This window comes from Cryptomeria japonica, chromosome 4 (genome assembly GCF_030272615.1).
Source record: "Cryptomeria japonica chromosome 4, Sugi_1.0, whole genome shotgun sequence".
NCBI classification, from domain to species: domain Eukaryota; kingdom Viridiplantae; phylum Streptophyta; class Pinopsida; order Cupressales; family Cupressaceae; genus Cryptomeria; species Cryptomeria japonica.
The window spans coordinates 32,270,818-32,289,094 of NC_081408.1; positions in this window are offsets into that span (position 1 = coordinate 32,270,818).

Below are 18,277 nucleotides of genomic sequence, written 5' to 3' on the forward strand. Positions count from 1 at the left end.
GTCACATCAAAGGTGAAACCGATAAGACTCCTCATGAACTATGGTTTGGTAAAACTCCTACTCTTAAGTTTTTCAGAATTTTTCGAAGTAAATGTTATATTAGAAGAGATGAGTATATTGGCAAGTTTGATCCTAGAAGTGATGAAGGAATATTTCTTGGTTATTCATCTAAGAGTAAAGCTTATAGATGCTTTAATAAAAGATTATAGAAAATTGTTGAGAGTACAAATGTAAAGATTGATGAACAATTCAAAGGAACTTCAAGGTATATAGACTCTGAACCGGTAACAGAAATTATGACAAATGAACCAACAGTAAATCCACCGGTACAGAATGATGATCCAGTTACTCCGGTATCATCAAAGGATACCATAGTAATTGAAGAACAACAACAGACTAAGACACCCCGGTATGTAAGACTGAATCATTCTGAAGATCAGATAATTGGAAGCAAATTTAAAGGAGTCATGACAAGAGGAAGATTGGCAAATGAAGAGGTATGTCTTATTTCTCAAATTGAACCATTATCTATCAATGAGGCATGTGAAGATAAATTTTGGATTAAAACTATAGAAGAAGAATTAGGATAAATTGTGAAAAATAATACTTGGACATTAGTTCCCCGACCTGAAAATAAAAATGTAATTGGAACCAAATGGGTATTTAGAAACAAACTCAATGAAGATGGTAAGGTTGTCAGGAATAAAGCAAGACTAGTGTGTAAGGGATATTCTCAGAAAGAAGGAGTTGATTACAATAAAACCTTTGCACCGCTAGCCATAATTGAGGCAATTAGATTATTCTTGGCCTTTGCAGCTCACAAGGATTACAAAGTTTATCAAATGGATATTAAATGTGCATTTTTGAATGGAGATCTTGAAGAAGTCTATATTGAACAACCTGATGGATTTTCTTTGACAGATAACAATGATATGGTTTGCAGATTAAGAAAAGCTCTGTATGGATTAAAACAAGCTCCAAGAGCCTGGTATGCAAGATTGGATAAGTATCTTTTGAAAATTGGCTTTACTAAAGGAAATGCAGATAGCAATTTATACTAAAAAGTAACTAATGATGATATTTTGATTATGGAAGTATTCGTTGATGATATAGTCTTTGGAGGAGAAGATGGATTATGCAAAGAATTTTCTCTTAAAATGTAGCATGAATTTGAAATGTCTATGATTGGAGAAATAAAATTCTTTTTAGGATTGTAGATTTTAAAGACTAATAAAGGCATATTTCTGAATCAATCTATGTACTTGAAAGAACTACTCAAGAAATTTGGGATGGAGAAATCTAAACTAGTAAGCACACCTATGACTCCAAATGACAAATTATCTCAAAGGGATGAATCTACACCTGTTAATCCAACTAGATACAAATCTATGATAGGAGTTTTACTGTATTTGACACAAACCAGACCTGATATTATGAATGCAGTATGTATAGTTTCTAGATTTCAGAGTAATCCCAAGGAAAGTCATGAATCAGTAGTAAAAAGGATTTTCCAATACTTACAAGGCACAACAAATCTTGGATTATGTATCCTAAAGATGAAAATTTTGATCTATATGCATACACAGATGCAAATTGGGCAGGAGATGTGGATGATAGAAAGAGCACCCCTGGAGGAGCATTCTTCCTTGGGAACAGATTAGTTTCTTGGTTAAGTAAGAAATAGAGTTGTACATCTTTATCAACAGCAGAGACAGAATATGTTGTAGCAGCAACAAACTGTACACAGGTACTTTGGCTTAAGCAAATGTTGAAAGACATAAAGGTAAAATGCAAGGAACCTATTACTATATATTGTGATAACACTGCAACAATTGATATATCTAAGAATCCAGTATTACATTCAAAAACAAAACATGTTTCTATCAAACTGAATTTTCTAAGGGAAAAAGTTGAAGAAAAGGAAATAAAACTGGTTTATGTGAATACTAAAGAACAACTTGTAGATATTTTTAAAAAACCTTTGCCTAAGGAAACTTTTGAGTATCTCAGAGATCAGCTCGGAGTCTTACCTCCACCGATAGAGACTTAGATAGTTGATGATTGTCATTAATCGACAGAATTAAATGGACAAATCTTTTATTCAAGTATTTGATGAGGAAGCTACTTCTCAGGGGGAGTAGTTGGTATATTGAATTGGTTGGTATTTTGTATGAACTTGACCTTTTTGTGACTTTGGCATTTGATGTCAAAGGGGGAGAGATATATGGAAAAACATTAAGGAGAAACATATTAAGGAAAATATATCGAAAATCTTTTTGAGGAGAAACATATTATGGTAAATAAATCTTTGTATAAACACAGATTACTCCTAGGGGGAGAATTGGTTTTTGTACTTGGCATTTCTATTTTGGCAATTTGATGGTTTTTCCATCTTGTGTTGCCATCAATGCCAAAGGGGGATATTGTTGGTATTTTGGTATGGTTTTGTCATTGATGTCAATACCTGCTAAATACACCTACTTTGGAGATCCAGCAATGTTCACCGGCAATCAGTAAACTGTTCAAACAATCACCATTATATGGTTACCCGACAGGATATAATGTTAACTGGTAGGATATTATATTCACCGGTACCTGCAATGACATGGAGGACACTTGGTAATGTTGAAGACATCATGTGGACACTTTTCCTTGAAGTAATATCATTGGTATATTCTTATTTGCATATTTGCTTTTACCGGCAAATAGGTCCAGGTTATCTAGGGTTACACCAATAGGTTTATCTTTTCCAGATCAGCATGGCACGCTATGGAGATGATTTATTATTGTTGTAAATGTATTAAGCCGACATGTTTAATCGGTCATTGCATCAGATATTGTATTTTTTGTAAAATGTTTTATTGTAATATCTTGTAGAGCCGACCTACTAAATTGGTCTTAGGGTATGGTATAAATGTAAGATCTTATTTGTAAGATCAGAAGTGGAATGTGGAAAAAAAGATTTAAGAAAGGGTATATGAGAGATCAAGCAGAGATATATACAAAGACATCATTTAAAGGTGAAGTTAGGTTTTTGTAGAAGCATATCAGCATTACACCGGTACTGAATCTAGCATATGAAGATGCTATTTTGTGCAGTACATTCTCATTGGATTTAACCATCCAACTGTAGTCAGTGTGACTCCCATTTGTGTTTGAGCAGTGAGCTCTAGGCTGTTGGCCTTTCTGCATGTGCAGACCCCTCTTGTACACTTACTATCTGCAGTAGTATCATCTGATTGTGGGTAAGGTTTCCCACCATGGATTTTCTCCTTACAAAGTTTCCACGTACAAATATTTGTGTCATGTGTTGTGGATGACTTTATGTTTATGTTTCATCCATTAATTCTTACCAGTACAACATTTCCTGTTGATACTGTTCACCGGTACAATTAACTGTCTTACCGATATTAAGCAATAAGTTGGTTAACAAGATTTTGGTTTGCATTTATTTGACAACTAATTCACCCCCCCCTCTCAGTTGTCCTTAGGACCTACAATTAGTATCAGAGCCTAGTCCTCTTTTTGTGAAAGCTTAACAAACTTGAGGAGATCCAATGTCTACTAATTATTTTAGAAAGGATAGTCCTAAACTTGATGGAACCAACTATGGAATATGGAAAATCAGAATGGAGACACATCTGAATTGCATTGGTAAAGACATCCGGGAAGTTACTAAGAATGGTTATACTACTGCTATAGCTGGTCAACCTGCTCCTGTTACTTTAGCTAAAGATGAAGAAAATGATTGCAAAACAAGAGAAGCACTTTTGAGCGCATTGTCAGATCAACAAATCATTTGATTAAGATAGATCTACTGTAAAAGCTATTTGGGATCATTTGGAAACACTGAATGAAGGGGATTCCACAGTCAAAATTGCAAAACTGGAAAGCTTCCAAATCAAGTATGAACATCTAAAAGTGGAAGAAGATGAAAGAATTTATTCTTTTATGGAAAGAGTAAATGAAATTGTTTTAGCTATCAAATGTTGTGGAGGAACCTTGAGTGAAGATGAGATTGTTTCAAAAATCTTAAGAGGTTTGCCACCAGCATATAAAATGAAGGTTACTACTATTAATGAGTTGAGAATAATGCCTAATACATCAGTAACTAGGGATACATTGATTGGAAAACTTTCAGCTTTTGAAATTGAGGAATTTGGTCCTGTTGCTATAAAAACTGATTTGGCCTTCAAAGCATCAACATCATTTGCTCCATCTTTCGACAAATTAGATTGGAGAGCCTTTTATGCAAGAGAACTTGAAGAAACTAGGAAGGAGAATGAAGAGCTTGAAGAACTTTAAGCACTATTTGCAAGAAAAATGCCAAAAGGTCCAATTGGAAGTAAGTATGAAGGTAAAGCACCTTTTAAATGTTTCAACTATAGTAAGATTGGTCATATGGCTTCAAGATGCCCTAATAGACATGCTAGACTAAGAGAAGAAGCTAGAAGGACATACAAACCTAATCCTGAATATCAGAGATACAAATTTAGGAAAAACAAAGATAAATTTTGTTACATTGCTGATGAAGGTGTGACTGATGATTCTTATGAGGATCCAGCAGACAACGGATGGATCTTTGTTGCTATAATAGAAGATCACCTGATACCTATTGCTCCACCGGTAGAACAAGCCCTATCAGCTAAAGTTGAATCAAAGGATGAATGGATTATTGACTCAGGATGCTCACATCACATGACTAGAGACAAAGGCAAATTCTTGAGCTTTCAAGAATACAATGGAGGTTTAGTAAGATTCGGAGATGACAAAGCCTGTTCAATCAAAGGTAAGGGTTCAATATCTCTTGATAGTAAACATAACACTGATAATGTTTACTATGTTGAAGGATTAAAACATAATCGTTTAAATGTTGGTCAATTAGTTGAGAAAGGTTTTCAGTTACAATTTAAAAATGGAAAATGCAAAATTATGAATAGAACTGGTTTGGAAATTGCAACCGGTAATCAGACTAGAGGTAATATCTTTCATTTGCATAATAGTGAAAAGGCATGCTTAATTGCACATATAGATGAAAGTTGGCTATGGCATAAAAGACTATGTCATGTAAATTTTGATTGCATGGTAAAAATCAGTACTTCTAAGGCAGTTAGAGATCTACCTAAAATTGTGAAACCTCATAATACAATTTGCAAGGAATGTCAATTTGGAAAACAGGTTAGAGCTAGTTTCAAAAGTATTCCCAAAAAATCAAATAATGCTCTTGATTAAATTCACACTGATTTATGTGGTCCAACTAGAACTAAAAGTTTACAAGGTGATAGATATTTCATGCTAATTATGTATGATTATTCTAGAATGTGTTGGGTTACTTTTCTCAGAGAAAAATTAGAAGCATTTGGGAAGTTCAAACTATTCAAAGCAATGGTTGAAAATGAATTCGGTAAGAAAATTAAATGTTTAAGATAAGATCAAGGAGGAGAGTTCACATCTAGAGATTTTAATACATTCTGTGAAGTTAATGGAATCAAACGATAGTTATCAGCACCTCGGACACCTCAACAGAATGGTGTTGTTGAAAGGAAAAATAGAACTATTTTGGATGCAGCAAGAAGTATGTTATCAGAAGCAAATCTACCACATGTGTATTGGAAAGAGGCAGTAAGAACTGTTGTCTATACATTCAACAAAGTTCACATCAAAGGTGAAACCGGTAAGACCCCTCATGAACTATGGTTTGGTAATACTCCTACTCTTAAGTATTTCAGAATTTTTGGAAGTAAATGTTATATTATAAGAGATGAGTATATTGACAAGTTTGATCCTAGAAGTGATGAAGGAATATTTCTTGGTTATTCATCTAAGAGTAAAGCTTATAGATGCTTTAATAAAAGATTACAGAAAATTGTTGAGAGTACAAATGTAAAGATTGATGAACAATTCAGAGGAGCTTCAAGGTATATAGACTCTGAACCGGTAACAGAAATTATGACAAATGAACCAATAGTAAATCCACCGGTACAGAATGATGATCCAGTTACTCCAGTATCATCAAAGGATACCATAGTAATTGAAGAACAACAACAGACTAAGACACCCCGGTATGTAAGACTGAATCATTCTGAAGATCAGATAATTGGAAGCAAATTTAAAGGAGTCATGACAAGAGGAAGATTGGAAAATGAAGAGGTATGTCTTATTTCTCAAATTGAACCATTATCTATGAATGAGGCATGTGAAGAAAAATTTTGGATTAAAGCCATAGAAGAAGAATTAGGACAGATTGAGAAAAATAATACTTGGACATTAGTTCTCTGACCTGAAAATAAAAATGTAATTGGAACCAAATGGGTATTTAGAAACAAACTCAATGAAGATGGTAAGGTTGTCAGGAATAAAGCAAGACTAGTGTGTAAGGGATATTCTCAGAAAGAAGGAGTTGATTACAATGAAACCTTTGCACCGGTAGCCAGAATTGAGGCAGTTAGATTATTCTTGGCCTTTGCAGCTCACAAGGATTACAAAGTTTATCAAATGTATATTAAATGTGCATTTTTTAATGGAGATCTTGAAGAAGAAGTCTATATTGAACAACCTGATGGATTTTATTTGACAGATAACAATGATATGGTTTACAGATTAAGAAAAGCTCTGTATGGACTAAAAAAAGCTCCAAGAGCTTGGTATGCAAGATTCGATAAGTATCTTTTAAAAATTGGTTTTACTAAAGGAAATGCAGATAGCAATTTACACTACAAAGTAACTAATGATGACATTTTGATTATGGAAGTATTCGTTGATGATATAGTCTTTGGAGGAGAAGATGGATTATGCAAAGAATTTTCTCTTAAAATGCAGCATGAATTTGAAATGTCTATGATTGGAGAAATAAAATTCTTTTTAGGATTGCAGATTTTACAGACTGATACAGGCATATTTTTTAATCAATCTAAGTACTTGAAAGAACTACTCAAGAAATTTGGGATCGAGAACTCTAAACCGGTAAGCACACCTATGACTACAAATGACAAATTATCTCAAAGGGATGAATCTACACCTGTTAATCTAACTAGATACAAATCTATGATAGGAGGTTTACTGTATTTGACACAAACCAGACCTGATATTATGAATGCAGTATGTATAGTTTCTAGATTTCAGAGTAATCCCAAGGAAAATCATGAATCAGCAGTAAAAAGGATTTTTCGGTACTTACAAGGCACAACAAATCTTGGATTATGGTATCCTAAAAATGAAAATTTTGATCTATATGCATATACAGATGCAAATTGGGCAGGAGATGTGGATGATAGAAAGAGCACCCCTAGAGGAGCATTCTTCCTTGGAAAGAGATTAGTTCCTTGGTTAAGTAAGAAATAGAGTTGTACATCTTTATCAATAGCAGAGTTAGAATATGTTGCAGCAGCAACAAACTATACACAGGTACTTTGGCTTAAGCAAATGTTGAAAGACATAAAGGTAAAATGCAAGGAACCTATTACTATATATTGTGATAACACTGCAGTAATTGATATATATAAGAATCCAGTATTACATTCTAAAACAAAACATGTTTCTATCAAACTAAATTTTCTAATGGAAAAAGTTGAAGAAAAGGAAATAAAACTGGTTTATGTGAATACTAAAGAATAGCTTGCAGATATTTTTACAAAACCTTTGCCTAAGGAAACTTTTGAGTATCTCAGAGATCAGCTCGAAGTCTTACCTCCACTGGTAGAGACTTAGACAGTTGATGATTGTCATCAACTTGCAAAATTAAATGGACAAATCTTTTATTCCGGTATTTGATGAGGAAGCTACTTCTCAAGGGGAGTAGTTGGTATATTGAATTGGTTGGTATTTTGTATGAACTTGACCTTTTTGTGACTTTGGCATTTGATGTCAAAGGGGGAGAGATATATGGAAAAACATTAAGGAGAAACATATTAAGGAAAATATATGGAAAATCTTTTTGAGGAGAGATTGGTATTGTAAATAAATCTTTTTATAAACACATATTACTCCCAGGGGGAGAATTGGTTTTTGTACTTGGCATTTCTATTTTGGCACTTTGATGGTTTTTTCATCTTGTGTTGCCATCAATGCCAAAGGGGGAGATTGTTGGTATTTTGGTATGGTTTTGTCATTGATGTCAACACCTGCTAAATACACCTACTTTGGAGATCCAACAACGTTCATTGGCAATCAGTAAACTGTTCAAACAATCACTAGTATATGGTTAACCGGCAAGATATAATGTTAACCGGCAGGATATAATGTTCACCGGTACCTACAATGACATGGAAGACACTTGGTAATGTCGAATACATCATGTGGACACTTTTCCTTGAAGTAATATCATTGGTATATTCTTATTTGCATATTTGCTTTTACTGGCAAATAGATCCAGGTTATCTAGGGTTACACCGGCAGGTTTATCTTTTCCAGATTAGCATGGCACGCTATGGAGATGATTTATTATTGTTGTAAATGCATTAAACCAACATGTTTAATTGGTCATTGCATCAGATATTGTATTATTTGTAAAATGTTTTATTGTAATATCTTGTAGAGCCAACCTACTAAATTGGTCTTAGGGTATGGTATAAATGTAAGATCTTATTTGTAAGATCAGAAGTGGAATGCGAAAAAAAAGATTTAAGAAAGGGTATATGCGAGATCAAGCAGAGATATACATGAAGACATCATTTGAAGGTGAAGTTAGGTTTTTGTAGAAGCATATCAGCATTAGACCAGTATTGAATCTAGCATATGAAGATGCTATTTTGTGAAGTACATTCTCATTGGATTTAACCATCCAACTGTAGTCAGTGTGACTCCCATTTGTGTTTGAGCAGTGAGCTCTAGGCTATTGGCCTTTTTGCATGTGCAGACCCCTCTTGTACACTTACTATCTGCAGTAGTATCATCTAATTGTGGGTAAGGTTTCCCACTATGATTTTTCCCCTTACAGGGTTTCCACGTACAAATATTTGTGTCATGTGTTGTGGATGACTTTATGTTTATGTTTCATGCATTAATTCTTACTGGTACAACATTTCCTGTTGATACTGTTCACCGGCACAATTAACTGTCTTACCGGTATTAAGCAATAAGTTGGTTAACAAGATTTTGGTTTGAATTTATTTGACAACTGTTTCACCCCCCCCTCTCAGTTGTCCCCAGGACCTACAATTTTGGGGCTTGGACAGGGTCACAAGATGACACAAGGGCTGAAATAGGAGAAGATTTGTAAGAATAATGTAGAGAGGGGTCCCAATTGAGTAGGGAGATGTAGTCGCTAGGGTGAGGGCCTAAAACATTGTCAAAATTGCAAGGGTCTCAATTTTATCCTGCTACAAATATAAAATGAATTGTTTTATATTTAAAATGTTAAAATAAGATTACTTGAGTGATAAAAAGATTATTTTAAAGAAAGAAGAAGGCTATTGTTTTGCATCAAAGTGCATGTTTTTTTTGAAGTGGGGGTTTCTTTTTTCTTAGCTTTATTTAGCAAGAGCATGCAGTTTTAGTGGAGGGGCATCTTCTTCTTCACTTTAGAGCTATTTTTGGCTCATGATCATCCAGTTTTCAATGGAAGAAGGTGTTTCCTTTTTAGGAGAGCTATATTTAGCATTAGTGACCCATGAAAATTTTCAGAACAGAGAGTTGCTTTTTGAGAGCTATTTCAGGCAGTGTGGCAGTTCTTTTTTCAGAAGAGGGGTTCTTTTTCATGCACTGTCAGTGGCAGGTCTATTTTCAGCATTGGAGGTTATTTTTGACAAGGTTACACATGAGCTTTTTAGGCTATTTGGGGAAAAAATTTCCAAGGCTTTTTCTCATGCAAATTTTTATATTAAGGTTTTTGAAGGAGAATTTACTATATATTCTTTTCTCCTCCTTCATTTCTCCCTCTAGTTCTTTCTTTTTGCATACACATTTTTGCAAAAAGGCATTGTATCTAAGCACTTTATTCTTTTAGTTTTATAGCAAGATTCCTTTGATATTACAGAGTTTCATGTGTTTGCCTTGGTGATTGTGCTTATTCACGTACAGATTTGATAGAGATTTACTGTATTTTGATCCAAAAACCTTTGAATTTTTGTCTCTTTTATGTGCATGTATCCTTGCTTTTCATATAATCATAGGTTTTAGGTTGTGTAAAGAGGTATTTGTCAATTTGGTTGTGAAACTGGTTTTCCTTCCAAGTTTACGATTCCCTTAGCCTTCCTAGGAAATATTTATGTGGTTGAAGAGTAAAATTATTTTGTGTGGATGAAGTTTTTGTCATATATTTGTGGGTTTTTAGAGATGAATACTAAGAGGGGGGGGTGAATTAGTATACCAAAAAACACTGAACTCAAACACTTAAAAAGTTTAGCAGATAATCGGTATGACAGATTTACAAATAAATTGGCTAAGATAAATGCAAACCAAATAGAAAACAAACCATTCACCCACAAGAGCACAATCACCATAACACAAGAAGTTTTGATGTGGAAACCTAAATGGGAAAAACCATGGTCAGAAGAAACTCACAAGTAACTATCCGCAGAATAGAAACTAGACTGGTTAAGGTCAGACTGGTTAAGGTCATACAATGTTCTTCACCAGAACAGATCCTATTAGGAATCTAGATCTCTGTTAGGAGATAAGTCCCGTTAAAGACTACCTTGTGAGAGGATTTCAGATTCATAGTTGTGAACCACCTTGTTAGAGGATTTACAAAGGCTTTGCTAGGCCTACCTGGTTAAGGGTTTCAGACTTGTTGAAGATGTGAGTAATCAACAAGTGAGTGATCTAGATACTAGTATAGTATGCTTGGTTAGAACCTTGATAGCTCATTGTTAATGCAGTTTAGCATTACTTCAGTCTTCAATATCTCCACACTCCTACTCTTCACATAGACCTAATCTTCTCTTGTATGATCGCACATACAAAACCCTCATCATCTTCTAAAACCCTAAACATGATTTCCTTATAAAGGAGTCTGATTTCATGTCGGTCCAATAGGATTACATTATAAGTTCCTAGGTTCAGTGCATCTAAACACATTTGGTAACACGACACAAAATCACCGCCAAAGTGTCGATGGATGATAACTCATCACAAAGTAATACCGGTTCATACAATTTACCGATTACCGGTTGTCAAATATGAAGACTAGAAAAATGTTAACTACTGCTTTGTTCCTTCGTACCTCTTGAGATCCTCGAACTTCTTGAGGTCTTCATACTGCTTGAGGTCTTCAGTCAGTTTGTGACCGGTAAACATCTTCTGCAAAACACCAATAGTCTAAAGACTATAATACATAATATTGGTTGGAACAAATACCGGTTGAGCATAACTCATACATCAAGAAAGTGTACACAAAGCAAGTGTGTGACCATCAATGACAATCACAACATTATCAAAAATGCCAACAATCTCCCCCTTTGTCATTGATGGCAACACTTAGGAAAATTTTGACATCAAAGTTTTTTTACAACAAAACTATGTCATAATCAAAATTACTCCCCCTAAGCATATACACTATCCCTTTTGCAGAAATTACAATGTATACTACTCCCTTAAGGTGGTAACATGAAAGTATACATAACATTCATCAAAATTCATCAAAAATTTAAATAGTACTCCCCCTTTACCAACAATGGCAAAGTACTGCAAAATAACCCCTATTTCTCATTATCATTAAAATTGAGTAAATGTTTATGACAATAAGGAATGAAACTTGTCAAAAACCAATTTAAAATCCTCCAAAAAAGTCTTCATGTCTAATGACCATGACTCAAGTAATGAGGTAGCAACCTCACTTTCAGTCTGCATCTAAGATACCAGTTCTTCCATGGCATCAATAGTACTCATCTCTTGAGTTACCATTAGGGCTTCTAGATTGAGACAGCACTTATGAAGAATTTACAGTCTAGGAAATAAGATGAGTTGAAGCTCCTGCAAATCTCTTTTCTAGTTGCTAATCTCCAATTCTATCCTGGCAGAGTGAAGCTAGTACTGGTGAACTATTTGCCCATATGTAGTGAAAGAATCATATGGCGTCTTGATGTTTCTTATGTACGTCTGCAGATCTGATTGGAGTTTATCCTTTTGTGTGAGTACATCATCTCAAAATAGATGGGGTTGGCTGATTTTACTCAATAGTATTTTACCCCATCCATAGCATCTATTATATCCTTCTGATGTTTCTAAAGTTGAGACCAAAGCTCATTTAGTTTCTTGACTATGGCAGTGTTTAGTGTGTTTTGATGCTTCTTATGTGCATTTGCTTCAGCAACTTCTTCTAGGCATTGTACCTAGTCCTCTATAATGGTACATAGAAGTTTTAGTTTGGCCAGAGAGGAATCGGTACTGGGGAGGTTAGTACTTGGAATCAAACTGGTGAGGGTGTCAACCGCAGTTTGAATGACATCCTGTTCCTTTTTCCTCCTCAATGTTTCCAATCTTTCTTGTGCAAGCTTTATGCTTTGCAACAACTCTAATTCATCTACAGATTGGAGGTCAATAGGGCTGGTTGTGTCAACTAGTTTGGCTTGACCACCAGTTGCCTTTGGAGTCTCCACTTGTTTGGCTTTCTCTGTTTCCTCCTTCTCTGTGGCTCTTTTCTTTTCTGCTTCTTCTTTCCTTAGTTCTTCCTTCTTCTTATCTTCTTCCTGCTTCTTATTTTCTTCCTCCTTTTTATTCTTCTCCTCTTATTTCCTCTTCTCCTCTTCTTTCCTCTTCTCCTCTTCTTGTTTCCTCTTGTCTTCTGCTTTCTTTTTCTCCTCCTCTTTCTTTTTCTCCTCTTTCTTTTTCTCTTCCTCTTTCTCCGCTTTCTCCTTATCAGCCTTTTCCTTGTCCATTTTTTCCTTTTCTACTTTTTCCTTGCCCTTTTTCTCTTTCTCTTCTTTTTCCTTATCAACATTTTCCTTTTCTGCATCTGGAGTGACATCTTCACCATCCAATGCATCAACATTAATAGTGTCCACCTGTTCTGTAACTCTTTCTCCTTCACCATCAAATACCTCATCCGATTTGGTTGAGGATTGGTCAGGTTCTTGTTCGGCCTTCTTGTTGGCCTCAGACACTTGATGTAACTAGATAGCAGCTTTGGCATGTAGATGAGTGTCCTTCTCCACTTCAAAGGCTCTACCTTCTAGTAGCCCGAGTCTTCTTCTTCTCATGAAGAAGAGACCTTTATTTTTGTCCATAATCTCAAATAACTCAGAATTGGAGGCTTTAGGAAAGTACTGAGGAAATACTTTCTCCCTTATTTCCTATTCTTTCTCAATGGCAATGCGTCATTTATTATCCAAAGAATTGTATAAATAATTAGGTGTCACTGATCTAAATTCAGATGGCGACCGGTCATTTACACACAAATATTTTATCATTTCCTACTCTACTTCTTCCTTCTCATTATCATAAAAATCATCAAAATACTCTTTCAAGTCATCAAGCACCTTTCTCTTAATATTCTTTAAAGTCCTTTGACAATGTGTCATAGGCTTGTAAGAAGAGATGTCTATATTTACTGGTGTTGATGATGCAGATGCAGTACCAGTAGACTTAGCCTTCTTGCTTGATTGTCGGGTTTTCTTAGGCTGCACTTCTGGTTCAGTATCCTCTGACTCTGGTGAGCTATTTTTGGTCTTCTACTTCCTCTCAAATACTTTAGCGGGTGCAACTTTTGGTTTCTTCTTTGTAGGTGACTGCTTGGTCACTTTTGGGCTGCCTAAGGTAACCGGTGTCATACCGATGGCACTGCCTTTCCCTTTTTCGCTGAAGTATCTTCAACCAATGTTACCCTTTCCAAGTAGGTGTCGGTTCTTTTTTTCTTTGCATCTAAAGGAGAGTAAATTAGGGTAGAGGCATACCCATCCAACATGTCATACATTACTTAATACCCCATGGGTTCTACTACTTCCTTTCATGGCTCTATCGCTTCCATTATGCATTCATCTACCTTTATGGTAAAGCACATGTCCTCTTCATATTTCTTAATAGTATCTCCAGATATTCTCATCCTTTGACTCATCTTCTGCATGAATTCATCAAAGTATTTATTCAAGACCTTAGGATATTCAGTTCCCACCGCTTGGAGACTATCCCTAATTTGTTTAGTTACTGGTTGGTTAGAAAACCATTGAATATCACCAACTCCTGGGAAATAGCCTTAGAAGTAGAAAAATAGGCCAACCAAAAGTTGTCCAAATCTGAACCTCAGAGCATTGTCCTATTTGATGGACTTTAGGTTCAGTAGAAGTTGTTTTTGCAAACAGGTACACAAATCAAATGAGGCGTCTTCCTTGATCATTTTGTATGCAACATTCATCGCAGCAGCAGGGACAAAGTTTATTCGGCTAGCATAAAACACTCAGTAGTTGATCACCATGCAGGCATACTTAACCAAGTCATCTTTGATGGGGTTGACAGTCATTTCCTATTGGTCACTCAGAAAACTGGTGAGCTTAGTCATTTCAGTCTTGATGACCTTCCTTAGGGCTAGCACCTCACCAATGTTGCAGAAACCAGTGACAGCATGAATTGCTTCAGATGTTATGTCATGTGTCCTCTCGAGATACATTTTGTCACCATGTACTCTGCTCAAGATGATGCGGATGTGATCTTCAGTGAACTCTTCAAGAAAATAAACAACATTATGTAGTTTCTTCCTCTCTAGGATACTGTATTCTAGTTTGATTTTCTTGTCATCCCCATAGAACAAACCTAGCTGGAAATGAATCACTAGGGATCCTAGGTTTTCTAATTTATAGTCAATGTACCTTGAAATATCTTCTTCAACAATGACTTTGGAAGGTATTTGGGATAGGGAATTTTATTTCATTTTCCTTTGAAAAAATTCAGCTGAGTCCATGGGTACACTAGAACTAGAGTGTGATGCAGAAGCCATGATTAACAAGAATTTCAAGAAATACCTTCACAATTTTAAAATTTAGGGTTTTCCAATGCTACTCACACCACACCAATTTGGTTGCTTGATTACCACTTAGTGTTCTTCACTAATAGGTTGAAAATATCTCTGGATTCTTCTGCAAGATTTTAAATTCACTTTGACTCACTTGACGAATTGCTCTTTATCGCTCTACACTTGAAAAATTCTTCGCTCGTAAACTGATGAAAATGACATTAAGAATCCCTTTTAAACAAATTATTGACCTACCATAATAAATGCTCCACCGCTAGAGTACAAACCCTAATTTTTCCTTTTACCACTTCAAAAACTTCTACCGATTGATAAGTAACATATACCGGTTTTGGGTCTTTACCGATATAAACTGGGGGTTCAAAACATTTCACCAATTTGTTCCCCCTAAGCTTTTCTGAAGCTTGGTTTTTTGGTTTAGAGACTTCCACACTAGGTGAAGAAACCAGTTCATCTTGTGACACTTCTTTAGGTTTCTTTTTCCATGTTTTATTCATTCCCACTTGAATGGTTTCAACATTAATCTTCCCTTCTGGAGTGATTGATATATCTTCTGATAGGTTCTTTCTCATTCTACATGTTCTAGCAGGGTGTCTCAGTTTGTTGCAATGATAGCATACCATTCCAGGTGTTCTCCATGGTCCATTTTTCATTCTACCATTCTTCCTTCTACATGTTGCAGCAGTGTGACCGCTACCCTGACAGATCAAACAGGTTGCTCTCCAACCGGTTGTCTCTTGATAGCCACCACCACCTAACTGATGGTCATAAGCATTATACAGGTTTGGATTCTGCTTCACAGAGGGTTCCAGAACAACTCCTTGAGTTCTTTGAGGATATCTCTCAGTGTTGTGCACAACAGACCCGCATTCAAATGCTCTATGTTCAAACTTGTTGCATGCATAACAGTTTCCATTGAATCTATTGTATCTAGGCTTATTGTTTTAAAAATAAGGAAAATTAGTGTAGGCCTTATTTCTACACACATTAGCAGTATGTCCTTCTTTGAGACAATTAAAGCAAACAGGTTTAAACTTTTGCTTACCTTTATCCTTTGTTGTTGGTTGCTTCTTTGATGCTACATCTTTTGTTCCAGAGGTCTCACCTTACTCAAAACCGGAGACACCAAGTCTAGTGGTATTCTTTACCAGTTTTGCTGATTCAAGCTTTTGCTCTAGCTTAACATTACTCTGATTGAATTTGGAAAGTATTTCCTTTGACTTAGTGAGTTCCTTGGAAATAGAAGCATTGGATTCCTTTGAGGTTGCATTCTCAGAAATAGCCATGTTTAGTTCACCTTCCATTTCTTCTTTTTCCACTTTACTCTCTTGAAGATGAGTGGTAAGGGCACTGATTTCTTGCTTTAGCTTAGAGATCTCATGATCTTTGTCTTATACCAGATCTTCAGCTTTCCTTCAATTCTCAAGCTCTTGACACATTTTGATAATCATTCCTTCCAATTTCCTTCTTAGGTTGGCATTAGATTCATTCAGTTTTTCAACTTCTTCACCTAGGGCATCCATGTCTGCTTCATCAGAAGAACTATTTTTAGTAAGCTCCATTAGTTTCTCAGCATGCTCTCTTCTTTTTGCAAAAGAGGTTTTATACTTGACTTTGAGTTCCTCATCGGCTTTCTCAGTCTTAGAGAGACAATGAGTAAGTTCCCTCATAGTGTATTCCCCCATATCTCCTTCCAAGTGGTTAGACTTATAGAAAGGTTGGTTCTGATACCAATTGATCAATACTAAGAGGGGGGTGAATTAGTATACCAAAAAACACTGAACTCAAACACTTAAACAATTTAGCAGATAACTAGTATGCCAGATTTACAAATAAATCGGTAAGATAAATGCAAACTGAATAACAAACAAAGCATTCACCCACAAGAGCACAATCAACATAACACAAGAAGTTTTGACGTGGAAACCCAAATGGGAAAAACCACGGTGAGCAGAAACTCACAAGTAACTATCTGCAGAATAGAAACCAGACTGGTTAAGGTCAGAACGGTTAAGGTCAAACTGATTAAGGTCATACAATGTTCTTCACAAGAACAGATCCTGTTAGGAATCTAGATCTTTGTTAGGAGATAAGTCCTGTTAAAGACTACCTTGTGAGAGGATTTCAGATTCACAGTTGTGAACCACCTTGTTAGAGGATTTAAAAAGGCTTTGCTAGGCCTACCTGGTTAAGGGTTTCAGACTTGTCGAAGATGTGAGTAATCAACAAGTGAGTGATCTAGATACTAGCACAATATTCTTGGTTATATCCTTGATAGCTCATTGTTAATGCAATTCAACATTACTTCAGTCTTCAATATCTCCACACTCCTACTCTTCACACAGACCTAATCTTCTCTTCTATGACCACACATACAAAACTCTCATCATCTTCTAAAACCCTAGACATGATGTCCTTATAAAGGAGTCTGAGTTCATGTTGGTCCAATAGGATTACATTACAAGATCCTAGGTTCAATGCATCTAGACACATTTGGTAACATGACACAAAATCACTGTGAAAGTGTCGGTGGATGATAACTCATCACAGGAATACTGGTTGGTAACTCATCACAGAGTAATACCAGTTCATACAATTTACCGATTACCAGTTGTCAAAAATGAAGATTGGAAAAATGTTAACTACCACTTTGTTCCTTCATACCGCTTGAGATCCTCGAACCGCTTGAGGTCTTCAGTCAACTTGTGACCGGTAAACATCTTCTGCAAAACACTGATATTCTAAAGACTATAATACATAATACCGGTTGGAACAAATACCAGTTGATCATAACTCATACATCAAGAAAGTGTACACAAATCAAGTGTGTGTCCATCAATGACAATCACAACATCATCAAAAATGCCAACAATTAGGCTATTATCATTATAATTTTGGTGTATCACCTCCTAGTTTAGTTGCAATTTTTTCGATATTTTCAGATTATTTCTCTCTTTTCCACATCATTCCTTTAGTTTTAGGAGGTATTCAAGGGAAGTTGGTCCATAACCCAGAGATTCACCTTCAACTTCAACAACCCACAAGCTCGAAGTTGTTTCCATGTTTCATAGGATTGCTTAGTTTTGCACTTAGCATCACTGGTGCAATCCTTCGTGAGAACAGTATCATTTACATGTCTAGTAGGGTTTAATCTCCATTTCTTCCTATTTGTATTGATCTTGTTTGATATTATTGCTCTTAGATTTTATGGTTGCACAAGAGCTCAACAAAGAACAGATTTGTGGTTCATAGCTTGATTGCAAGAAGGCTTAATTGCATATGAGTATTAGCTGATTAGGTGATTAGGGTTGATAATGAAGGAAGCATCCTCTTATATAGAAGACACTTTAGGAAATGGAGGGATAAGGTTAAAAGATG